Source organism: Oncorhynchus nerka, linkage group LG9a (assembly GCF_034236695.1).
Source record: "Oncorhynchus nerka isolate Pitt River linkage group LG9a, Oner_Uvic_2.0, whole genome shotgun sequence".
In the NCBI taxonomy this organism is placed as follows: domain Eukaryota; kingdom Metazoa; phylum Chordata; class Actinopteri; order Salmoniformes; family Salmonidae; genus Oncorhynchus; species Oncorhynchus nerka.
The window spans coordinates 21893838-21921315 of record NC_088404.1 but is presented as its reverse complement, the minus strand read 5'-3'; the positions used below and the strand labels follow the sequence as shown (position 1 = coordinate 21921315).

General features: G+C 43.2%; 1 protein-coding gene across 1 annotated transcript in view; it reads right to left on the bottom strand.

Moving 5' to 3' along the window:
- The window catches only part of LOC115134045 (G1/S-specific cyclin-D2-like), a 275810-nt gene that overhangs the window by 118464 nt on the left and 129868 nt on the right, over positions 1 to 27478 (bottom strand). The window contains exon 2 of the mRNA XM_029667611.2: positions 16479 to 16622. The gene's annotated coding sequence lies outside the window, so the exon portion shown is untranslated. The remainder of the gene's footprint in view (positions 1 to 16478; positions 16623 to 27478) is intronic.

Below are 27478 nucleotides of genomic sequence, written 5' to 3'. Positions count from 1 at the left end.
ATTTTGGCCCATTCCTCCATGCAGATCTCCTCTAGAGCAGTGATGTTTTGGGGCTGTTGCTGGGCAACACAGACTTTCAACTCCCTCCAAAGATTTTCTATGGGGTTGAGATCTGGAGACTGGCTAGGCCACTCCAGGACCTTGAAATGCTTCTTACGAAGCCACTCCTTCGTTGCCCGGGCGGTGTGTTTGGGATCATTGTCATGCTGAAAGACCCAGCCTTGTTTCATCTTCAATGCCCTTGCTGATGGAAGGAGGTTTTCACTCAAAATCTCACAATACATGGCCCCATTCATTCTTCCTTTACACGGATCAGTCGTCCTGGTCCCTTTGCAGAAAAACAGCCCCAAAGCATGATGTTTCCACCCCCATGCTTCACAGTAGGTATGGTGTTCTTTGGATGCAACTCAGCATTCTTTGTCCTCCAAACACAACGAGTTGAGTTTTTACCAAAAAGTTATATTTTGGTTTCATCTGACCATATGACATTCTCCCAATCTTCTTCTGGATCATCCAAATGCTCTCTAGCAAACTTAAGACGGGCCTGGACATGTACTGGCTTAAGCAGGGGGACACGTCTGGCACTGCAGGATTTGCGTCCCTGGCGGCATAGTGTGTTACTGATGGTAGGCTTTGTTACTTTGGTCCCAGCTCTCTGCAGGTCATTCACTAGGTCCCCCCGTGTGGTTCTGGGATTTTTGCTCACCGTTCTTGTGATCATTTTGACCCCACGGGGTGAGATCTTGCGTGGAGCCCCAGATCGAGGGAGATTATCAGTGGTCTTGTATGTCTTCCATTTCCTAATAATTGCTCCCACAGTTGATTTCTTCAAACCAAGCTGCTTACCTATTGCAGATTCAGTCTTCCCAGCCTGGTGCAGGTCTACAATTTTGTTTCTGGTGTCCTTTGACAGCTCTTTGGTCTTGGCCATAGTGGAGTTTGGAGTGTGACTGTTTCAGGTTGTGGAAGGTGTCTTTTATACTGATAACAAGTTCAAACAGGTGCCATTAATACAGGTAACGAGTGGAGGACAGAGGAGCCTCTTAAAGAAGAAGTTACAGGTCTGTGAGAGCCAGAAATCTTGCTTGTTTGTAGGTGACCAAATACTTATTTTCCACCATAATTTGCAAATAAATTCATTAAAAATCCTACAATGTGATTTTCTGGATTTTTTTTCAAATTTTCTCTGTCATGGTTGAAGTGTACCTATGATGGAAATTACAGGCCTCTCTCATCTTTTTAAGTGGGAGAACTTGCACAATTGGTGGCTGACTAAATACTTTTTTGCCCCACTGTATACTGTACCTGCTGGAGCGTGTGCTATGGGTGGGTGTTGCTATGGTGACCAGTGAGCTGACATAAGGTTGGCGACGAATATGTAGCGAGGGCCAGCCAACGAGAGCATACAGGTCGCAGTGGTGGGTAGTATATGGGGCTTTGGTGATAAAACAGATGGCACTGTGATAGACTACATCCAGTTTGCTGAATAGAGTGTTGGAGGCTATTTTGTAAATGACATCGCTAAAGTCAAGGATCGGTAGGATAATCATTTTTACGAGGGTATGTTTGGCAACATGAGTGAAGGAGGCTTTGTTGTGAAATAGGAAGCCGATTCTAGATTTAATTTTGGATTGGAGATGTGAGTCTGGAAGGAGAGTTTACAGTCTAACCAAACACCTAGGTATTTGTGTTGTCCACATATTCTAAGTCAGAACTGTCCAGAGTAGTGATGCTACTGAATGTATTTCTATTTTTAATTTTTAATACATGTGCAAAAACGTCTAAAAACCTGTTTTTGGGGCCTCCCGGGTGGCGTGGTGGTAAAGGGCGCTGTACTGCAGCGCCAGCTGTGCCACCAGAGACCCTGGGTTTGCGCCCAGGCTCTGTCGTAACCGGCCGCGACCGGGTAGTCCGTGGGGCGACGCACAATTGGCCTAGCGTCGTCCGGGTAAGGGAGGGCTTGGTCAGTAGTGATATCCTTGTCTCATCATGCACCAGTGACTCCTGTGGCGGGCCGGGCGCAGTGCACGCTAACCAAGGTTGCGAGGTGCACAGTGTTTCCTCCGACACATTTGTGCGGCTGGCTTCCGGATTGGATGCGCGCTGTGTTAAGAAGCAGTGCGGTTTGGTTGGGTTGTGTATCGGAGGACACATGACTTTCAACCTTCGTCTCTCCCGAGCCCGTACGGGAGTTGTAGCGATGAGACAAGATAGTAGCTACTAACAATTGGATACCACAAAATAGGTGAGAAAAAGGGGTACAAATTTAAAAATAAAAAAATTACCTTTGCTTTGTCATTATGTAGTATTGTGTGTAGATTGATGAGTAAAAAAAATTATGTGATCAATTTTAGAATAAGGCTGTAATGTAACAAAATGTGGAAAAAGTCAAGGGGTCTGAATACTTTCCGAATACACTGCATATCTTACAGTCTTTTAATCAAGATGCATCCATTCCATCCACACACAGGCATGCACCCCCACATACAAACACATGAGATGAGCAAGCATACACACACACACACACACACGAGTTCAAACACAAACACACACACAGACACACAGAACTAATTATAAGTGAGCACACACATTTTTTTAAAGCACCAAAGCTTTTGCGTCAACATGAGGAGTAAGCTAACTAGCCAAGTCTGGGGGTGTACATTCTTGCCGTCTCCTCACTCACTGTGAGCACAGCACATGGCCCTCATTGCATGTGCTTCCCTCACCGACTGCTCCTTTTAAGAGTGTTTAATGGGTCACATAGTACTTTCTGTTACAGAGCAGTGAACCTCCTGTGAGGGGAGCTGCCGTGTCACCTCAGGTTCAGGTGGAGGGGTATGAGGTGATACCCAGGATGGATTTGGGGTAATGGGTCGACAGGGCAGGTCCAAGCAGGCCCCCTGTCGCCTCTGACTGGGCTGGGGCCACAAAGAGTCTGATCCTCTCAGACCCGGCCCCTATTCGTTCGGGGATCATGGAGGATGTGGCGGGAGAGGACAGGGCTCATTCACAAGGTCAAACACTCCACAAACACATGAAAGAGGCATTGTCGGTTCAGGCCCCACCACCACCGTCACCCCCAACACTGAACCAATGCACAGTCCAACACTACATAGCATGCCTTGCCCCCCCCCCCCTTAGTTCTCCCTCTTCCCTCTCTCTCTCCAGCTCTGAACACCCTGAGTAGCCCTGGCCTCCAGGCCCCAGCACACACGGCCCCAGCCAAGCAGGCAGCACACTGAGGGTCACCCAACAAGGAAATGTCCTACAGTGGGGAACAGCTGCATGGGCTGGCCTGGACCGGCCCCAGCCACCCCTCAGCCACAAAGGGCTGCTTGTGCCCCGACAGGGTGGAACATAAAACATCAGAGATAAGCTTAGCGACAGTGTTTGTCAGGACCAGTAGACCTCCCCAAACAGGAACCAAGTGCAAGTGACTGACACACACACAGAGCAGGGTCACAGAGGGGCACAAACAGGCCCGCCCCCTATAACCCCTGAGAAAGGAGTTGCACTCGTGTCTTTGTCTGGGGCTTCCAGTGGGAGCCCCATGGAAGGGGTCAGGGGTGATGGTGCAAAGGGGGTTAAGAATTGAGGAAAGAGGGATGTGGAGATGTGTAAAAGGAGGTGAGGTCTGCTTTCCCATGATCATCCTTTCTTTGAAAAGCCGTCCTTCTTCAAGTTCCTAAAAAGTTACTCCTTCTACCACAAATCACTTACATTTACATTTACATTTAAGTCATTTAGCAGACGCTCTTATCCAGAGCGACTTACAAATTGGAGGAAGAGTACATTAGTTGGAGAAGACAGGCTAGTGTCACTCTCTGGCAGCAATGTTTGTCACTGTGCATAGCACTGAGTCATCCTCAGTCCGTCTGCGTCGCTCATCACACACAACCATGACACAGCACTGGCTGTGTGTCCAGTCAGTCCGGGCTCAAGGTCCAACCAGTGTGGGAGGGGAATCCTCGCAGAACGTGACTGCTCTTTGTCTTAATCTCTGCCCTTCTTGCCCACCAAATTTATGTCCCTATCCCCCTCTCTCTCAATTTCTGGCTCAATCTCTTTCTTGCTCTCTGTAAATACAGCATTGTGTGCATGACACAACACATTCATAAAAGTCAGATCCATCAATATTCTTCAGGGGCTGATTGCATGAATCAACTTGGCGACCTTTGCTGTTTTAAATATTTATGTCCATTACGTCAACAGGGTGTGCTTCTCTGAGGCCAGATGTGTGAGGCGCGACTGGAGTCCTGCAGAATAAATGGAGCATCACACACAGTTTATTTTAATAATTTCCTCCTCATCCTTCAGCTGTCTGTGCTGACCACTCGGCCACACAGCTGTAGGCCATTCATAACCCTACCCCCCCCCCCCTCTCCTTCTCCCCACACTGCTTGGCTCACCCACACCGACCCGGAACTGACCCCTCTCTGCAGGGCACCACAACACACAACCCTACTGCTAGATAGATACAGAGCTCCAACATGAATGAAGGTGCTTACACAACACAGACAGGGACACATGCACACAGCCACACAAAGACACACACACAGACACACAAGCACACAGAGTCACACAGACACACACACCATACTCCAATCTGAGGAACAGTGTCAAGCGGATGATGTGACAACAGGACCTTTAAGGGTGTTGTCACATATAGTCCTCTTTAAAAGAACCAATCTCAGTCCTCTTTAAAGTGAACTCTGGGGTAAAAGAAAAAGCTAAAGAACTCAGTTCACTTTTTGTATCCACACCGCCCTTACCTTTGAATGAGGACTCGACTCTTTTGCCAGTTCACTTCACCTATTTTGTAGTCCAAGCCCTCTTTGCATTCACATTGCAATGATAAGAAAGTAACCAGTATATTTTTCCAACATTCACTAATGCACTTTTACAAAGTGCAGGACACTCCATTCCACCAGAACGTGTTATCGGACAGCTAGACAATATACCTACTTACATATTAGAAGCTAATTAGGTTGCATTTATTTAAAAGATGAGACATAATAATTGTAATTAGAACATAATATTAACATGTAAATATTATTGGTAACAGAATGAATGGAATGTTATTGGTAACAGAATAAATAACTGCAGATGAAATAATGCTGTAATTGAAAATTGTACACCCAATGTAGGCTACTGCCCCTTTAAGAGCTATAATTGATTTTGTACCCTTTGTTGTGATTCTTCCTAAACATGTTGTTCTCTTCTCCCACTATTTAAATCCCACCATCGAACAGTGCATGAAGCTCTCTTAGCCTATAGATCACATATTGCAAACAAATAATCTGAACAAAGTATTTAGGAATTTCTGTGCATCAAATCGCTAATCAATATCCAAAAACAGCACGGCAGTGTTGCAGTAGTCAATGTGAGGGGTTATGGCAGGGAAAACGGTGTTGCAGTCGTCAATGTGAGGGGTTATGGCAGGGAAAACGGTGTTGCAGTCGTCAATGTGAGGGGTTATGGCAGGGAAAACAGTGTTGCAGTAGTCAATGTGAGGGGTTATGGCAGGGAAAACAGTGTTGCAGTAGTCAATGTGAGGGGTTATGGCAGGGAAAACGGTGTTGCAGTCGTCAATGTGAGGGGTTATGGCAGGGAAAACGGTGTTGCAGTAGTCAATGTGAGGGGTTATGGCAGGGAAAACGGTGTTGCAGTCGTCAATGTGAGGGGTTATGGCAGGGAAAACAGTGTTGCAGTAGTCAATGTGAGGGGTTATGGCAGGGAAAACAGTGTTGCAGTAGTCAATGTGAGGGGTTATGGCAGGGAAAACGGTGTTGCAGTCGTCAATGTGAGGGGTTATGGCAGGGAAAACGGTGTTGCAGTCGTCAATGTGAGGGGTTACGGTGTTGCAGTCGTCAATGTGAGGGGTTATGGCAGGGAAAACAGTGTTGCAGTAGTCAATGTGAGGGGTTATGGCAGGGAAAACGGTGTTGCAGTAGTCAATGTGAGGGGTTATGGCAGGGAAAACAGTGTTGCAGTAGTCAACGTGAGGGGTTATGGCAGGGAAAACAGTGTTGCAGTAGTCAATGTGAGGGGTTATGGCAGGGAAAACGGTGTTGCAGTCGTCAATGTGAGGGGTTATGGCAGGGAAAACGGTGTTGCAGTCGTCAATGTGAGGGGTTATGGCAGGGGAAATGACGTTGCAGTAGTCTAGTGTGAGGGGTTATGGCAGGGGAAATGATGTTGCAGTAGTCAATGTGAGGGGTTATGGCAGGGGGAATGGTGTTGCCGTAGTCTAGTGTGAGAGGTTATGGCAGGGGGAATGGTGTTACAGTAGTCAATGTGAGGGGTTATGGCAGGGAAAACGGTGTTGCAGTCGTCAATGTGAGGGGTTATGGCAGGGGAAATGATGTTGCAGTAGTCTATGGTGAGGGGTTATGGCAGGGAAAACGGTGTTGCAGTCGTCAATGTGAGGGGTTATGGCAGGGGAAATTATGTTGCAGTAGTCTAGTGTGAGGGGTTATGGCAGGGAAAACGGTGTTGCAGTCGTCAATGTGAGGGGTTATGGCAGGGGAAATGATGTTGCAGTAGTCTAGTGTGAGGGGTTATGGCAGGGAAAACGGTGTTGCAGTCGTCAATGTGAGGGGTTATGGCAGGGGGAATGGTGTTGCCATAGTCTAGTGTGAGGGGTTATGGCAGGGGGAATGGTGTTGCAGTAGTCAATGTGAGGGGTTATGGCAGGGAAAACAGTGTTGCAGTCGTCAATGTGAGGGGTTATGGCAGGGGAAATGATGTTGCAGTAGTCAATGTGAGGGGTTATGGCAGGGGGAATGGTGTTGCAGTAGTCTAGTGTGAGGGGTTATGGCAGGGGAAACGGTGTTGCAGTCGTCAATGTGAGGGGTTATGGCAGGGAAAATTATGTTGCAGTAGTCAATGTGAGGGGTTATGGCAGGGGAAATGATGTTGCAGTAGTCTAGTGTGAGGGGTTATGGCAGGGGAAATGATGTTGCAGTAGTCAATGTGAGGGGTTATGGCAGGGGAAATGATGTTGCAGTAGTCTAGTGTGAGGGGTAATGGAAGGGAAAACGGTGTTGCAGTAGTCTAGTGTGAGGGGTTATGGCAGGGGAAATGATGTTGCAGTAGTCTAGTGTGAGGGGTTATGGCAGGGGAAACGGTGTTGCAGTCGTCAATGTGAGGGGTTATGGCAGGGGAAATGATGTTGCAGTAGTCTAGTGTGAGGGGTTATGGCAGGGAAAACGGTGTTGCAGTCGTCAATGTGAGGGGTTATGGCAGGGGAAATGATGTTGCAGTAGTCTAGTGTGAGGGGTTATGGCAGGGAAAACGGTGTTGCAGTCATCAATGTGAGGGGTTATGGCAGGGGGAATGATGTTGCAGTAGTCAATGTGAGGGGTTATGGCAGGGGAAATGATGTTGCAGTAGTCAATGTGAGGGGTTATGGCAGGGGAAATGATGTTGCAGTAGTCTAGTGTGAGGGGTTATGGCAGGGGAAACGGTGTTGCAGTCGTCAATGTGAGGGGTTATGGCAGGGGAAATGATGTTGCAGTAGTCTAGTGTGAGGGGTTATGGCAGGGAAAATGGTGTTGCAGTCGTCAATGTGAGGGGTTATGGCAGGGGGAATGATGTTGCATTAGTCAATGTGAGGGGTTATGGCAGGGAAAACGGTGTTGCAGTCGTCAATGTGAGGGGTTATGGCAGGGGGAATGATGTTGCAGTAGTCAATGTGAGGGGTTATGGCAGGGGAAATGATGTTGCAGTAGTCAGTGTGAGGGGTTATGGCAGGAAAACGGTGTTGCAGTCGTCAATGTGAGGGTTATGGCAGGGGGAATGATGTTGCAGTAGTCAATGTGAGGGGTTATGGCAGGGGAAATGATGTTGCAGTAGTCAATGTGAGGGGTTATGGCAGGGGAAATGATGTTGCAGTAGTCAATGTGAGGAGTTATGGCAGGGGGAATGGTGTTGCCGTAGTCTAGTGTGAGGGGTTATGGCAGGGGGAATGGTGTTGCAGTAGTCAATGTGAGGGGTTATGGCAGGGGGAATGGTGTTGCCGTAGTCTAGTGTGAGGGGTTATGGCAGGGGGAATTGTGTTGCAGTAGTCAATGTGAGGGGTTATGGCAGGGAAAACGGTGTTTCAGTCGTCAATGTGAGCGGTTATGGCAAGGGAAATGATGTTGCAGTAGTCTAGTGTGAGGGGTTATGGCAGGGGAAATAGTGTTGCAGTAGTCAATGTGAGGGGTAATGGCAGGGGAAATAGTGTTGCAGTAGTCAATGTGAGGGGTTATGGCGGAGGAAACAGTGTTGCAGTAGTAAAAGTGAGGGGTTATGGCAGGGGAAATAGTGTTGCAGTAGTGAGGGGTTATGGCGGAGGAAACAGTGTTGCAGTAGTAAAAGTGAGGGGTTATGGCAGGGGAAATAGTGTTGCAGTAGTGAGGGGTTATGGCGGAGGAAACAGTGTTGCAGTAGTAAAAGTGAGGGGTTATGGCAGGGGAAATAGTGTTGCAGTAGTCAATGTGAGGGGTAATGGCAGGGGAAATAGTGTTGCAGTGGTGTGGGAAAAATGACAAGCGAACCTGGGGAGCTTTGTGTTCACATGTTTTTAGAAAGTTGAACATGTGCTCTTTATGACAGAATGTTAAAGTTAGGTGAAATCAAAGTTTTTTGGACCAAGTTACACTTCTCAAAAGGCACTGAATTGGTGAAACGACCCAACTCTCAAAATTGAAGCGACTAGCCCTATTTCAAAATGTAACTTTTTTCAAGAATAAACACTGTTCCATGAGCTCCACATGTGAGCACGCTGCAGACTGAATAAAAAAAACATATATAATTATTCTCACCCTTCTATTACACACAATACCCCATAATGACAATGAGAAAACATGTTTTTAGAAATGGTTACTCGTTTATTGAAAATGAAACAGAAATATCTCATTTACATAAGTATTCACACCACTGAGTCAATAATTTGTAGAATCACCTTTGGCAGCTAGCCAGTGACCAAAAATCTCAATTTAATCCATTTTAAAGTCAGGCTGAAACGCAACAAAATGTGTAAAAGGTCAAGGGGTGTGAATAGTTTCTGAAGGCATTGTAGCTTACAGCAGGGATGGCGAACTCCAGTCCTCAGAGGCCGGAGTGGTATCACTCTGTTTCCCCACCCCTTGCAAACACAGATGATTAAACTAATTGCATTCTAAACTGAAAATCATGATTAGTTGGTTATTGGAGTCGGGTGCGTTAGCTGGGGCTGGGGCAAACGTGTGACACCTATCAGGCCGCAGAGGACTAGAGTTGGCCATCCTTACCTACAGTAACGTAAACAAATGAAAATCCTATTGTGTTCTTTGAAAAAAACATTTTTCGTATTGTAATGTCACCCAAGACCTTCATAAACACAACCGAAGGATTATTTTTCCCATAGCATATATGACATGTATTTATTAGACTGTTACAACGTTGCAGTCAAAAAGGCTGCTCAGTGGAGTAGTAAGGGGGGTCGCAAGGCCCGGCCGTTTAAATATTAAACATCTGTCTATGCAAATGGACTGAGAGGAGGACACTATGATTTGAAACACCTGGCACCTGTTCCCTTTTGGGGACACTTCCACAGCATGGTCATGCAGCCTTACTAACATACATTGCTTTGAATGCCTTATCTACATCCACAATCAAACATTATGGGTGCAAAGAACCCACATTTTTTAGCAGTCAGAGTACAGATTATTTTAATTGGTGCAATTTGAATGGTATTCTTATAAAAATGTGCACACACACACAATCAGGTGACCATTCAAAATGAAGGCTGCTGCCTCAGAAGTTTCTGGTATTTGGCATGCATCACAACAGCCTGGTGACATCCCTCCATCCCTCCTCCTTACTGGTTGATCTCAATACAGGGTTATTTTTGATGGATAACTGGCATTCATATCAGTCAGCAGACTAGACATATTTATGAGGCTTCTCAATACACAGTATTACTGAATGTTGCATTCCGACACTGCACCAATTCTGACAGTATCTAAAGCTCCAATAAAGGGTCTACAATGAAGGGGTCTGCCAAGCTTCCTGCCATCCAGGACCTATATAATAGGCGGTGTCAGAGGAAAGCCCCAAAAATTGTCAGAGACTCCAGTCACCCTAGTCATAGACTGTTTTCTCTGCTACCGCATGGAAAGCGGTATCGGAGTGCCAAGTCTAGGACCAAAAGGCTCCTTAACAGCTTCTACCCCCAAGCCATAATACTGCTGAACAATTAATCAAATGGGTACCTTAATATTTACATTGACCCCCCCTCCATTTGTTTTGTACACTGCTGTTACTCACTGTTTATTATCTATGCATAGTCACTTCACCCCTACATACATGTACAAATGACCTCAACTAACCTGTACCCCCGCACACTGACTCGGTACAGGTACCCCCTGGATATAGCCTCGTTATTGATATTTTATTTGTGTTCATTTTTTTGAATTTTTTACTTTAGTTTATTTGGTAAATATTTTCTTAACTCTTCTTGAACTGCACTGTTGGTTAAGGGCTTGTAAGTAAGCATTTCACGGTAAGGTCTACACTTGTTGTATTCGCGCATGTGACAAATAAAGTTTGATTTAATTTGATTTTACATGACTGGCATAACCATGTGTAAACTATTATGGAGGAAATGCTACCATAAGTTTGTTAAATTGATCAACATCAGCTGTTTGTAACAGAAATTGTCAAGCGAAGATATGAATCCATGAATTGCAATATACATAATTCCATAAGTGACCTGTTATAATTATGTATGGAAGCAAATGCAGTGTTCAGTAGGCACCCGGATGGTGAAATCATGTGTTGATAAACCATAAGCCTGTACTGAAAAATGAGATTGAGTGAGATTGCTTTATATAGGACTGTGATACTGATGAATGGACTTGAGGTTGGGTCAAATGTGTACTTTCAGATTCCACTCATTCATGTTGTTTAAAGTAGAGAAGTTCAAAAATGGGAAGTTGTACCAAAATGGAATGCACCACTGATGCTGCACTGATCTGTTCCCTAAAGTTAACTTTTAGAACATAGCCCTTAATGTTTGAGCCATAATGTCATTACTAATGGAGTGAGTCTGGGCTGGGACACACTGGGAGAAAGCAACAACATTCTCTAAATGACTTTCTGATTAAAGCTAATTCAGATGTCACCGCTCTGTGTCTTAAAATACCACAAGTTCCCTGGTTCTTTTGGAGGAGGTATTTGCCTGATTTCTCTCCATTTAGCCCGAAAAGGCCTGTGATTAGTCTAAGTGGAAGGTCCTTGCAAGAATTCAACTCCACTCCAGCCATGCTGCTTTCACTCAGTGAGATCTGACTTTACTTGAACTGTTGCCAGGCAAAAAAAGAAGAAGCGCACATGACAGTAGGAGTCATTCCCATGTGATTGGTTGATAATTGCCATGTTTGGAATGATGGGAAATTCCTTGGCATCTGTGCCGGTCAGTGCTATCCAGGATCCATATACCTTCAATTTAAACTCTACACTTACCCTAACCATAACCATAACTATTATCTAACCCTAACGTTAACCCTTACCTTAACCATTTTAAACGTCAACTTCAATGAGGTAGGGACGTCCCCATTGGCTGGCTTACCATTAAGCAGAAGAGGCAATTGCCTCAGGCCTCACATCATTAAGGAGCCTCATAAGCTGGGCATAAAAAAAAAACAATTTAAAAAACCTGTAGCTACTGTACTTCCACTGCAACACAGTGCATAAAAAAACTGCTGTACAGTTATGACTGTGGTTTACCATTCCAATGCAACACCAACACGTAGGCAATGTTCTTAAAATGGTATGTCCTCGAGGGCAACACATTTTAGAAACTGTTACAGTATACTGCTATCAATAGCTGAAAAACAATGTTGCTATAGTTATGGTACATCATGCTCCTCCCCTGTTCTAACAAACAGAATGTTTCAGTGATGCTGACTCAGATGATGAGGAGGAAATGAAAAGTGTGACCTATAACCCACCCCTCCCCCTACCTGGCCCCTACCCCCACTTCCCCCTCCCCTGCCCCCTCCCTTGCCCCTGTTGCCCCTGTCCTTGGCCCTGCTCCTGCACAGGTCTGTGTAGCTGAACAGCGGGAGAGTATCTACTTCCTGACTCAGCTCTGCTCCTCTGTCTGTCTGTGTCCTACCAGGCAGCCCTGACAGCGTTCAATAGAGAGCTCCAAAGGCAGGCTGCAGCTCTGTGGTCGGGGCGCTCCCCTGCATCTGTTTCTGCCTTGCTTATGAACAAACTTGGTCCCGGGGCCCCCCCGGTGAACGTTTTGTTTTTGCTCTAGCACTACACAGCTGATTAAAATAAGGAAAGCTTGATGATGAGGTGGTTGTTTGAATCCGATGTGTAGTGCTAGGGGAAAAACTAAACGTCCTGGGCAATGTTCACTCAAATCTTCTGCTCTATGGACTGCTTCACCAGCAGCTGCAGCAGCAGTGCTGCCCCCTTTAAACAGCTGCTCTGCTATAGCACTACTATACTGACAAACAAAACCACACAGGAGTTCAGTTTGTCATTATCATTAATTCAGTCATATAACATTTTGATTTAAGTTCTAATGTAGCTTGGCGAGTTTATGATCATTCACAGCAGATAAATGCAACTTTATAATTTGTAAATTGATGGTAAATGGTTTGTGATTAATGCTACTTTTTTTTAATAAATATATCAAATAAACTCAGTGAGCAGACCATGGGCTTCACTCACACGATTTAAACCAAAACTTCACTTTTTACAAATGTCATCTTCCCTTCGGTATTGTGTGTGTGTGTGTGTGTGTGTGTGTGTGTGTGTGTGTGTGTGTGTGTGTGTGTGTGTGTGTGTGTGTGTGTGTGTGTTAGTGTGCCACTTCTGAGCTATGCTTCACCACAGAGCCATCAATAAACAAGTCTTAGAATGAAAACAACAAATATGTTCTCAGTGTTAAGAGTGTTAGTAGTAATGTGCTCAGTAAATGAGACAATGAGTATATATGGGAGAAGGAGAAAGGGAAGGGGTAGTTAGGCATCATATACTAAATATGTACGCCACCAAATCAAACACTAGGGTTCCCGACAGTGACATTGTCTACTGAAATTACTTACTGCAATAGGTAGCAAACATGTTTAGGCGGGGGACAACAGCCCTTGGTGTGACGCGTTCTAGGTAATACTAGGGGAAACACAGTGTCGATATTGTATACTTTGAGACTGTCTGAGGCAGTTTTATTTCGGTCTTCTTTTTGCTACATTACACCGCATACTTTCATGTCCTGGTTGCTGTCATGTCATTCTAGTGTTTTCACTATGAATCCATTTAAGAGAAAAATCTGATCGGCTCACCACTTGTATAGTGGAGCTAAAAGGTCATTGTCAGTCAGCTGTAGGCTCCAAATAGGTTCCGCATCTCTCCAAAAGTACAGCAACACGCAAAGACTGACGCCAATTCATTTGAATACTAAAAAGTGAATTCAAACTTCCATACCACCTTTCTGGGCCAGATGAATATACAAATCACCTTATGAGGGGATAAACACAGTCCAGTAGGTGGGGAAAGTCACAAAACAACTCTCTTCATATAAATTTGCTCATTGTGAAACCTGATCGTTTTGGAAATGTAATTGTATATGCATGATTGCACATTTATGGGAAAATATGAAGGACAATCTTAAGTGTTACCATGAGTGTTAAATCATGGTATTTAGGCAAGTATTTATAGCTTGGTGATAGTATGAAGAATCTTGAGAGAGTCAAAAATGTCCAGAAAGCCCCTTGTTATTACAAGTAATAACTTTGAAGATCAACTATGACTTTCCAAAGATGATCCAATAACATGAGTTAAATAAGTCTTCAATATAGGACATGGAAATCACAAGGCTTGTATCAACATGACTGTCCCAGAGTCTGTCACGTAACAAGCCACTCATATCTCCATCTCCCTCTTCACTCTCCTTTACATGAAAACCGGCTCACTTGGTCCATTATCTCAACCTTTCTGACTGACAGTCTGATATAAACCTGTCAGTATCCCCTTTAAATCCCCCACATGCTCTCTACCTCTAATAATAGTTCTAACATGAGAGGCAGAGCAGTGTGGTTGTTTTGTGGAGAGATGGTTGGTGGTGGTAGGGCTGTAGATGGCTGGGGCAGTGTCCTCTCTCTCCTTTGCCTCCTGGACAGGGCTCCGTGTTTGGCTGGGCCAGCCAGGCCAGATAAAAATTAGGTCTAGTCTAATCTTATCAGCGTCAGCGTTGGTGTTATTTCCGTTGGCACCCAGTAACACTGCTGTTTGCTCTGGAATGGCCTCTCTGCTACCACACGGCTGGGGGGCCACTTATCAGTGTGAATAAAGTGCTTCAAACGAGAACGTGACCACCCAGCTGTCCGGTCGCCTCCATGAAAAACATGGAGACCGCAAAAAAATCCCCCCTCAACAGTGCCAGAGCGACTGCCTGGCGGCATAAAAAAGAAAAAAAAGAAATGTGCTCATTATCACATTAGTGCAGAGAAATGTGTTGTTTTACAGGGTCAGCCATAGTAGTATGGCGCCCCTGGAGAAAGTTAAGGTTAAGTGCTTTGCTCAAGGTCACATCCACACATTTTTCACCTTGTCAGCTAGGTTACTCGAACCAGCGACCTTTCAGGTAACTGGCCCAACGCTCTAACCACTAGGCTACCTGCATCACCAGAGCATGACATTACTGTACAACAGTACGGTACAGACATTACACACAGTTAATGAACTGTCATGTAGAAAGAGAGGGAGTGCCTATAGTTTATAGACCTTTCCGTTCTCTCCTTCTTGGAACTACAGTAGATTTATACAAGACACTAGAGAGCAGGACATAGATTCATTTTATTTAATAGAGTGATAAAGCAAAAATGTCTAATTCATCAAGCATATGTAAAATATAGTTATATCACATATAATCATACATGACATAGCTTTACTTCAAAAGTCAAACCACCCCTGAAAAATGACCAACCCAACTCAACAGTATTGTTGGCCAAGCGAATCCTAACAGTTGACAGGCTGACTGCGGTGTTCCCCCGATGTGAGTCATTCTTCATGCGTGCCTCAATAGCCTCCACAGAACCCCAGTCCCCAGTCCAGCCCCAGACCCAGACGTCTGCTCTAGGCTTCTTCTCCTCTCTCTGACTAACGGCAGCCAGGGTTCAATTGAAACAAGGGAAAACAAGCAGTCCTGTGTCTGTAACAGGTACCATCTGCCTCTGGTTACTCAGCAGTGGGGGCTGTGCAAGGGATGCAGACCAACCTCCCCTCCAACCTCCAAATAAGGGGTCAGGAACAGCCTCCAAGAGCTGAGAGTCCAACACATAAGCATGCACGCGCATACGCACAGTCTGGAAGTGTGACTGTCTCATGTTTCTACCACCTTGAAGTTTGAATTATACTGTTAGGTTACTTGAGCTTGAGTTTCCAATCAAATCTCTCAGAATCCATCAGTAGAATGGCAATGACAATCAGTAGATCAACATAGTGGATCAGATCAATCAACCAGTAAATAGTGTGTTTTTAAGTTTGTAACAAAGGAATTAGAAAATGTTGAGACTGTCTCCAATCACCATCTTGTTGTAGCTGGAATTTGGAAGCTATTACAATCACAGTGAGTGCTTGGAGTCATTGTCAGCAAATGTCTATCAAGTTAATGGATTTTGACAATATGGCTTGTTTAGCAATTCTAACCACACTTCACATTTCTGTGACCTGTTTTCATTCCTGCTTTGATTTTGCACATACCCCGGGCGGGTTTCAGATTGTATGTAGACAAACATTTGTTGACCATTGCAAAAGTCAGTCGGTCTTTACACATTTATACAAGTTCTGCCTCATTATCATGCTTTGACAGAACTCTGCATTGAAACAAAAAGAGAGAGAGAGGAGTGGCTATCCTGGCCACCACAGCAAAAATGTTTCAGTCTCCCTGATTAGAGAACATGTCCAATGCTGCAGCACCTTATCTCCAAGTCATGTTACTGGGTGACCTACTGTATGAGGAATGGCCTGGAAAAAAGTGATAACACATTCCCTCATGCTGAGGTTATTTCCTGGCCCCATCATGCAGCTGGGTCTGGATCTGCCTATGGACCAGTTTAGGGGAGATGGGAGATGGGCTTGAAACATACTGCTATGGTAACACAATGGCAGTCAAGAGCATTATCACACAGAATGATCCACTCTAGAAAGGAACTGTGCCATGGATCTTCTCACATGACCACAAAAGGCACAGTACTATCAAAACCGTGATTTTCCTGTGTTTTCTTTATATATATATAACTTTTCCAACAATTTTTTACAGACAGATTATTTCAATTATAATTCACTGTATCACAATTCCAGTGGGTCAGAAGTTTACATACACTAAACAGCTTGGAAAATTATGTCATGGCTTTAGAAGCATCTGATAGGCTAATTGATATCATTTGAGTCAATTAAAGGTGTACCTGTGGATGTATTTCAAGGCCTACCTTCAAACTCAGTGCCTCTTTTGCTTGACATGATGGGAAAATCAAAAGAAATCAGCCAAGACCTCAGCAAAAAAATTGTAGACCTCCACAAGCCTGGTTTATCCTTGGGAGCAATTTCCAAATGCCTGAAGGTACCACGTTCATCTGTAAAAACAATAGAACGCAAGTATAAACACCATGGGACCACGCAGCCGTCATACCGCTCAGAAATGAGATGCATTCTGTCTCCTAGAGATGAACGTACTTTGGTGCGAAAAGTGCAAATCAATCCCAGAACAACAGCAAAGGACCTTGTGAAGATGCTGGAGGAAACAGGTACAAAAGTATCTATATCCACAGTAAAACGAGTCCTGCTCCAAAACCACCATAAAAAAACCAGACTACGGTTTGCAACTGCACATGGGGACAAAGATCGTACTTTTTGGAGAAATGTCCTCTGGTCTGATGAAACAAAAATATAACTGTTTGGCCATCTATTTTGGGGAATTTTGCTTGAATTCATCAAATAAGTTAGATTATAACAGTGAACCTTTTTTTGTGGGATACACATAAGGCAATTCTAGGTCTTGTGGCATATTTTGGTTAAACTATCCCCAATTCAATGGAATTGCAACCCTCTGCATGCACAGTGCACTCTTCCAACACATGTACAGCTGATTCTCAAGACCATGCACCCTAATGAGATGCTATTGAGCCCACACTACTACTCTGTCTGAGCCAAGGACTACATGCTTTCTGGTAAGTTTTGATTACAATACTGGGTGGGGTGAATATGTTTTAAATGACATACATGATTTCTTGTTAACTTGTAAATAGTAGACAACAGCAAAGTGGGTTTAAATAATTTGTAACTTGTTAACAATTTCTTCTAGTTAGTTTTTGCTACCATGTGGGTTTTAGCTTGCTTGAGCCTGCTAACCGAGTGTTAATTCACCTGTTCCCATACATGTTTCATTTAAAAAATGCTTAACTATTTATCTGTACATGGAATAAAAAAAAAAAAAATTACAAAAGAAATTTGAATCTTCACAGGAAAATGCCAGGGCAACTATCTGATGTGTGGAGACATTTCACTGCCGATAATGTAGAAGGAAAAGCTGTGTACATTTGCAACAAAAAGCTGTGAAGAATGCAACAAAAATGCAGAATCACCTGGCCAAGTTCGTAAAGTTCCCTCAGTGCTCACAACAAGCAACCTCTGACAAAAGTCCCTCTGATTCAACATGTTCACATCTAATTAAAGTAGACAGCTTATTGATAGCAACAGCTTATGCTCCTCCTGGAATCAGAAGTTTTTTGACTCAATGGAGGAACATAGTCAGAGAAATGCAAATTAATGTCTTGCTCGAGCTGTGTATGCAACTGGTTCACCACTGATGATCACAAACAATGTGTACTGGAAGAGATTTTTGAATGTTCTTCGCCCAGCATACTCCCTTCCATCCAGACATGCTTTATCTACTAATTTGCTGGATGCAGAGTTCAACAGAGTTCAAGTGAAGGTCAAGCAAATCATAGAGAAAGCAGACTGTATTGCAATCATCTCTGATGGGTGGTCGAATGTTCGTGGGCAAGGAATAATTAACTACATCATTTCCACCCCTCAACCAGTATTCTACAAGAGCACAGACACAAGGGACAACAGACACACCGGTCTCTACATTGTAGATGAGCTGAAAGCAGTCATCAGTGATCTTGGACCACAGAAGGTATTTGCACTGGTGACAGACAATGCTGCAAACATGAAGGCTGCTTGGTCTAAAGTGGAGGAGTCCTACCCTCACATCCCACCGATTGGCTGTGCTGCTCATGCATTTAATCTGCTCCTCAAGGACATCATGGCACTGACAACAATGGATACACTCTACAAGAGAGCCAAGGAAATGGTTAGGTATGTGAAGGGTCTAGGTGAAGAGTATAGCAGAAATCTACCTCACCAAGCAAAGTGAGAAGAATAAGAGCACCACATTGAAGCTGCCCAGCAACACCTGTTGGGGTGGTGTTGTCATCATGTTTGACAGTCTCCTGGAGGGGAAGGAGTCTCTCCAAGAAATGGCAATATCACAGTCTGACGATATGGACAGCCCCATCAAGAGGATCCTCCTGGATGATGTATTTTGGGAGAGAGTGGTAAGCAGCCTGAAACTTCTGAAACCTATAGCAGTAGCCATTGTACGGATTTCAGGAGACAATGCCATCCTGTCTGATGTTCAGACTCTGCTTGCAGAGACAAGAAATCCGTACTGCCCTGCCCACTTCACTGCTGCTCCATGCAGAGGAAACTGCAGATCTGAAATACATCAAAAAGCATGAAGAATTCTGCCTGAAGGCCATACATGCCACAGCATACATGTTAGGCCCCAAGTATGCTGGCAAGAGCATCCTGTTTGGTGAAAAGAACAACAAGGCCTATGGTGTCATCTCGCCACCTTGGCCTGGATGAGGGCAAGGTTCTTGGCAGTCTGGCGAAGTACACTTCCAAGCAAGGGCTTTGGGATGGAGAAGAAATATGACAGTTGTGCCAACATATCTCATCAGCCACCTGGTGGAAGGGACTTTGTGGATTTGAGGCTCTTTCCTCTGTTGCTTCCATCATCCTCCAAATCCCGCCAACATCAGCCACCTCAGAGCGCAACTGGTCCTTGTTTGGGAACACACACACCAAAGCACGCAACAGGCTGACCAATACAAGGGTTGAAAGTTTGGTGGCCAGCTGGGCAAATTTGAGGCTTTTTGAGCCTGACAATGAGCCATCTCAACAAGGTTGGAAAGTGACAGTGAAGATGAGCCCTCAGTCTGATGTTCAAGAGGTGGACATTGAGGAGGTCCAGGGAGAAGACATGGAAGCCTGAGAGGAAGACAACTAAAGCCTTCGTTTCTAGACTACCGTAATTTCTGGACTATTAAGAGCACCTGAATATAAGCCGCACCCACTGAATTAAAAAAAAAAAAAGTATTTTGTACATAAATATGCCGCACATGTCTATAAACCGCAGGTGCCTACCGGTACATTGAAACAAATTAACTTTACACAGCCTTTAAACGAAACACTGCTTGTAACAAAAATAAATAGGCTTTTAAACGAAACACGGCTTGTTACAAAAATTAATAGGCCTTTAAACGAAACACGGCTTGTAACAAAAATAAATAGGCTTTTAAACGAAACACGGCTTGTAACAAAAATAAATAGGCTTTAACGAAACACGGCTTGTAACAAAATTTTAAAAATATTAGTAAACAGTAGCCTACCAAGAAAGTCATTGGTCACTATCTTCCTCCTCCTGTGCACTGAAACCGCTGAAGTCATCTCCTTCGGTGTCGGAGTTGAATAGCCTCAGAATTGCTTCATCCGATGTTGGATCGTTTTTATTGTCGCTCTCGTCACTTTCATCCGGAGGCAAATTCCCCGCTGAGCTCATGCTGCCCTCTTCAACACGCAGCAGTCCAGCCTTTCGAAACCCGTTGATGATAGTGGATTTTTTGACAATGCTCCACGCTGTCAGGACCCACTGGCAGACTTGACCATAAGTTGCTCTTCGCACGCGGCCCGTTTTAGTGAAGGATTTCTCCCCACTTGTCATCCAAGCCTCCCACTGAACACGGAGCGCCACCTTAAATGCACGATTTACACTGATGTTGAGTGGCTGCAAATACTTTGTTGTGCCCCCAGGAATCACAGCTGGAATTGAGTTTGTCCTCTTGATGGCTTCTTTCACAGAATATGTTATGTGGGCCCTCATGCTGTCCAACACGAGCAATGCCTTGTTCTTGTGAAAGAACCCTCCCGGTCGCTTGCCGTAACACTCCGTATGCCATTCATGCATTAGGCCTTCCGTCATCCATCTTTTCTTGTTGACTTTCATAACAATTCCTCTCGGGAATTTTTCTTTTGGCATCGTCATGCGTTTAAAAATCAACATCGGTGGAAGCTTTTCTCCCGATGCCGTGCAGCTCAGAACACAGGTGAAGTGCCTTTTCTCCCGATGCCGTGCAGCTCAGAACACAGGTGAAGTGAGTTTTTTCATGCCCAGTTGTTTTCAGCATGACGGATGATTCGCCTTTCCTGTTGACAGTCCGAGTGAGAGGCAGGTCAAACGTCAGAGGAACCTCATCCATATTTATGATGTCGTGCGGGCCGATGGAATGCTCCGCTATCTTTGCATCAGTGAATTTGCGGAAGTTTGAAACTTTTTCCTCGTAGTCGGGAGGGAGCTGCTGACACAGACGTCCGTACCCTGATGGACAGGCCTTTACGTATCATAAATTTGTAAGTCGCTCTGGATAAGAGCGTCTGCTAAATGACTTAAATGTAAATGTAAATGTAATAAATCTTAGACACCACGATGGTCCACCTCTAAAGTCCTCAAACTTCATTGCGGTGGCGATTGTTTTGTCGTTCAGTCGAATCTGCACAGTTGAAACACCTCGGCAGTCTCCCAGTCTTCAAGCTCATTTTCTAGTTCGGGCCATCTGCTTTTCTTTGCCATGATGAGGGTGACAAAATGACTACCGTAATCAAAATGATGGGAAGTTTGAGCGCACTCGATTTACGTCACATTATGTGACAGTGCTCAGTTTTTTGGCGGCATGAATCTTGTGAAAGCGGGAAAAATCCATAAATTAGCCGCGTCATTGTATAAGCCGCGAGGTTCAAAGCGTGGGAAAACAGTAGCGGCTTATAGTCCGGAAATTACGGTATCATTTTATAGATGTATGTTTAAAACATTTTTAGGAGATGCGATGGATCATTGGGGATCATTCAATATTCCCAATATTCCCCAATACTCCCTCTTTTGTTGTTCAGTGAAATCATCCCATGTTTAGAGTCAACTCATTTGAATAAAGGAACTCAATTGTTTTGTTGGAAGGATTTAACCATTTGCAATTATGTCTACTTATGATAAGGTAAAAGATTTATGTTTCTGTCTCCACATGGTAAAAATATCCAATGCAAAAAACATCTACATTTAAATGGTATTGATATAAATGTGCATATATTCCTGTTAATTCCCATATTCCCATTAATTCCCACTAAAAGTTTCCACCTCTGAATATTCCCCAAAATGTGCAACCCTAGTCATGTAAACACCTTACTCTACTTATCTTAAATCAGTGCAAGGTCATAATTGTAGTAACCATACGCTGATTAAAACACCTGGTTTTCTGAGCAATCTTTTAAATTATTAGGACAAATTATTCAACAGCTAAATCGGTATTCCAGCTATGTATTTGATCTGTGCATGTTCCAGCACCGGTAGTGAGTTCGGAACAACTGAAAGTATGCATCATATAAATAGCTTTCACATACAAACTTTATATTTCCGAACTCAGAATCAAAAAGTATTCGCAAAAATAACATGGTCACTGTGGTAAAACGTTTATTTTGATTGGGTATTTTCTGCATTTAACAAACGTCCCATCAGTAGCCTGTATCCATGTAAACAGGATTGATTATTAGGAGAAACTTTCTTCTTACAAAGCATGTAAATGTTTAAACAAACTATTATATTAAACTGACTATCCACTCTCAGAAAGTCCTAGAAAAATTATTGCTTGAGAAATTGCTAAAGCTATTTTTATTCATTTTTGACCATTTTAATCAAAAACAATGTAAATGTTTAAACAAAAATTATTGATTATATTGAGATAAAAACAAATGTAAGACATAAGAGACATTTTACACTGTCTGATATGCAAAACAAATGTAAATAAGAGGTGGTACTGTCGAAGTAGAGGTACAGCGGGGAGAGGAAAGGACTTATTCCATTCTCTTATAATAATTAGGTGCGAGATTGAATGAAATGGCAAGACAGAGAGAAAATCTCCCAATCAGAAACACAATAAGTAAAATAATATCTACTGTCTTTTTGGGTTTAACTCTCTCTTCACTTGCGTAATGGGAAGGGAACACACTAGTGTTGATATTTGTTTTGGGCAAAGAATGTTATCAATCATGGTGAATTTACTTGTTGTATAGCAGCAAGTGTTTTTAATTTGACTGAAATTGGGTAACTGGATTTATATTCATTATTCAGGAATGCAACATAATAACCCAGAAGTCCTTGGGAATCTTAGGAATCGCCAAACCGTGAGAACCCCCTCAGTGATCTTCCAGCAGAGATTTTGCTGGGTAGCAGAAATGTAATGGTGGAGTCTAAATAGAAACTGTTTAAGACTATGTCTAAGATTTTTTTAAACACTGTCTAGAGCCGGATCAAGAGCTACAATTTAATAACTTCAGGCACTTATAAACCAGCATTTTCACACTCACAGCATCATTGTTTCCATCTTTTTAAAGGCAGTGCAGCATAATAAAAAAAAAAATCAAAATCAAATGTATTTATATAGCCCTTCATACATCAGCTGATATCTCAAAGTGCTGTACAGAAACCCAGCCTAAAACCCCAAACAGCAAGCAATGCAGGTGTAGAAGCACGGTGGCTAGGAAAAACTCCCTAGAAAGGCCAAAAACCTAGGAAGAAACCTAGAGAGGAACCAGGCTATGTGGGGTGGCCAGTCCTCGTCTGGCTGTGCCGGGTGGAGATTATAACAGAACATGGCCAAGATGTTAAATGACAAATTTACATTTTACATTTAAATTTGACCAGCATGGTGGACCAGCATGGTCGAATAATAATAAGGCAGAACAGTTGAAACTGGAGCAGCAGCACGGCCAGGTGGACTGGGGACAGCAAGGAGTCATCATGTCAGGTAGTCCTGGGAGCATAACTGCCCTTTGCCCAAGGCTGATGACTAGCAGTTTGCCTCTGGCAAGGTCTGCAAACACATTCCCACTTGCAGAACTCTCCTCTCATTCCACCGTGTGGGTCAGTCTTTTCAGTGAGAAGAGAGAGGGCCTGCTACTGGCTGAGCTCAAGCAGACAGGCACAAACAAATAGGACCACACTTCCTGACACAGCCTTGCCACTTCTCTTTGACCATCATATGGTATTGCATCACATGCCGCGCCACACAACACACGAATCAACAGCCTCCACTGTTACCACAGATCCCAGAGATCGCAGGGCCCCGGGTAAAACAACAATAACACATCATCATGTGTCTGGTTACTCATTTGCAGAAAGCAAGGCAGTCAGAGGGCTACATTTAGTTGATGTAAAAAACAAAGCCTCGTGAGGATTTTTTGTCTTTACTCATGCTGAGCCAAGCAGACAGGAGGCCTGGCACTTATTTTCAGAATGGACATTTGGTATAAGAGATTGGACTCACATGATGTTGGAGTGTTGTTGTTTTTCATAACAGCAATAACACCTTTGATTGATTTTGATTAGGCCTATAGAGTGTGATCTCTCTTGATCCCCTAAACATTTACCATTCAAGTTCTATTGCTGAGCTCCTACATACCTTTCCATGGTGGAGTGCTTTCAGAAAGTACTCACACCCTTTGACTTTTTCCATATTTTGTTGTGTTCCAGCCTGAATTTAAAATGGGTTACATTTATATTTTTTGTCACTGGCCTACACACAATACCTCAAAATGTCAAATTTGATTTATGTTTTTCAAAATCTTGACAAATTATTTACAAATTAAAAGCTGAAATGTCTTGAGTCATTAAGTATTCAACCCCTTGTTCAGAAGCAAAAATTAGCTTAACAAGTCACATAAGTTGCATGGACTCAGTCTAATGACTACCTCATCTCTGTACCCCACACATACAATTATCTGTAAGGTCCCTCAGTTGAGCAATTAATTTCAAACACAGATTCAACCACAAAGACCAGGGAGGTTTTCCAATGCCTCGCAAAAAAAGGATATCTATTGGTAGATGGGTAAAAAAAAAAAAGCAGACACTAAATATCCCTTTGAACATGGTGAAGATATTAATTACGCTTTGGATGGTGTATCAATACACCCAGTCCCTACAAAGATACTTGCATCCTTCCTAACTCAGTTGCCGGAGAGGAAGAAAAACGCTTGGGGATTTCATAATGAGGCCAATGGTGACTTTTAAACAGTTACTGTACAGAGTTCAATGGCTATGATAAGATAAAACTGAGGATGGATCAACAACATTGTACTTACACCACAATAGTAATCTAATTGACACAGTGAAAAGAAGAAAGCCTGTACAGAATAACATATTCCAAAACATGCATCCTGTTCGCAGCAAGGCACTAAAGTAATACTGCAGCAATGTGGTAAAGCAATTAACTTTTTGTCCTGAATACAAAATGCAATACAACACATTACTGAGTAGCAATCTCCATATTTTCAAGCATGATGGTGGCTGCATAATGTTATGGGCAGGGTTGGGTAGGTTACTTTCTAAATATAATCCATTATAGTTACTAGTTACCTGTCCAAAATTATAATCAGTAACGTAACTTTTGGATTACCCAAACTCAGTAATGTAATCTGATAACATTCCGTTACTTTTAGATTACTTTCCCCTTGAGGCATTAGAAGAAGACAAAAATGTACGTTACCAATTGAATGACATCTATTGGAGAATAAATCAATGTTAAAGTTTACATAGCTGGCCATATATATGGGTGTTCAATTGTACTTAATGGGTTGGTTATGTAGGCTTCTTCTAACCCATCTCTTTCTACTACATATAATAATACGATTAAATTATATCTTTACATTAAAACCAAAGTATATGATAATTCCAGTCATTGCAATAAATGTTATGCCCCTTAATCTTCAAGAATAGGACTTGGAAATATGGAAGTATAGATTAGTCAAATTGTTTTACCTGAGCATGACCCCAAAACTAAGGATTTAATAGCCAGCCCTACTCTGTTGTTTATGATTTTGTTGTCATGGAGGACTGATTGGACTCATTGATTCGAGTTGAAAAGTAAATGCTGAGCTCATGGAATGGCATGCTTTGAGCACTACTAAAAAGTGCTATTTACATGTGAAAAATGAATGCCATATGCTGCATTTACCTTTCTTTTCGTGACACTTTGATATCTTGATAATATGCAGCTGTTTAAAGAGCAAATCCACAGATGAAACAATAACAAAATGGGCACCCCGCTTCTGTTTTGGTAAAAAAGCTGAGGGATGGGCCTGGAGAAATATAACCACTCACACATTAATAGACAGAGCTATAAGTGCAAGGATTGACCATCCATGATATCAGCCATTGAAAAATGTGCTCTTGCAACATCTGCATAGTGCGAATCCAAGCCTTTGGAATAAAAGTGGGGCTTTCATTGTTGATGTAAAATATTATCATATGCCTAATGGACACATGCTCAAACTTACACACTTTTGTTAGACTTAAAGGGCAGCAGGTAGTCTAGTGGTTAGAGTGTTGGGCGAGTAATGTTGCTGGATCGAATCCCCGAGCTGACAAGGTAAGAAACTGTTGTTCTGCCCCTGAACAACTGTTCCCCGGTAGGCCGTCATTGTAAATAAGAATTTGTTCTTAACTGCCTTGCTTAATAAAAAAAGGGTCAATGTGTAGTTGCTACATCCATTTTTGCTGGCCTTCTACGCAGTGTTGCAAAGAAAAAGCCATATCTCAGACTGGCCAATGAAAAGAAAAGATTAAGGTGGGCAAAAGAACAAAGACACTGGACAGAGGAACTCTGCCTAGAAGACCAACATCCCGGAGTCGCCACTTCACTGTTGACGTTGAGACTGGTGTTTTGCAGGTACTATTTAATGAAGCTGCCAGTTGAGGACTTGTGAAGAGTCTGTTTCTCAAACTAGACACTAATGGACTTGTCCTCTTGCTCAGTTGTGCACTGGGGCCTCCCACTCCTCTTTCTATTCTGGTTAGAGCCAGTTTGCGCTGTTTTGTGAAGGGAGTATTACACAGTGTTGTACGAGATCTTCAGTTTCTTACCAATTTCTCGCATGGAATAGTCTTCCTTTCTCAGAACAAGAATAGACTGACGAGTTTCAAAATACATTTCTTTGTTTCTGGCCATTTTGAGCCTGTAATCGAACCCACAACTGCTGATGCTCCAGATACTCAACTAGTCTAAAGAAGGCCAGTTTTGTTGCTTCTTTAATCAGAACAACAGTTTTCAGCTGTGCTAACATTATTGCAAAAGCGTTTTCTAGTGATAAATTATCCTTTTAAAATGATAAACTTGGATTAGCTAACACAACGTGCCATTTTAACACAGGAGTGATGGTTACTGATAATGGGCCTCTGTACGCCTATGTAGATATTCCATAAACAATCTGCCGTTTCCAGCTACAATAGTCATTTACAACATTATCAATGACTACACTGTATTTCTGATCAATTTGATGTTATTTTACTGGACAAAAAATGTGCTTTTCTTTCAAAAACAAGGACATTTCCTCCATGACACCAAACTTTTGAACGGTAGTGTGTATATATATATATTATTTTACAAATGTTAGAATTCTTCTTCCACTTTGATATTACAGAGGATTCTGTGTAGATAGTTGACAAAAAAATACAATTACATCAATTTAAATCCTACTATTGTAACACAACAACATTTTGAAAAAGTCAAGGGGTGTGAATATGTTTTGAATGCACTGTACCTTGGGACACTGCAACGTGAAGCAACACAACAGGGTGAGACGTCCAATGTTCAGACATGAATGGCCGTGATTGGCTTAAAAGAGAAAAGGGCACTAAGGAGGGTGAGGATGATTCCTCTTTTGTTCCTTCTCTGTCACCTAATCAATTTTCTTTGGCATGTGCTAAATAAAGTCATAAAGTGGTACTAATGTTTTAATACAGTGCCATGTGTCTGTGGCACGATTATATCCCCCGTCCCTGGTATCCCCCGCTGGCACCCCTCATCAGCCAGGCAGAGGACAAACAGTTTCTCCAGAAAGAGTAGAGAAGAGACAAAAAAGAGAAGGGGAAGGAGGAGGGAAGGGCAGGTGGCGGCAGAGAAGAAGAGACAAGAAAGGAGGACAGCATGGCAGAAAGACCCTTCAGTCAAACACTTCTCCCAAGGTGCCTCTATGACAGCCACACTTTCCCCTTTTAAATCCCCAACGCCACAAGAAAGCATCCTGGAGGAAAGAAGAA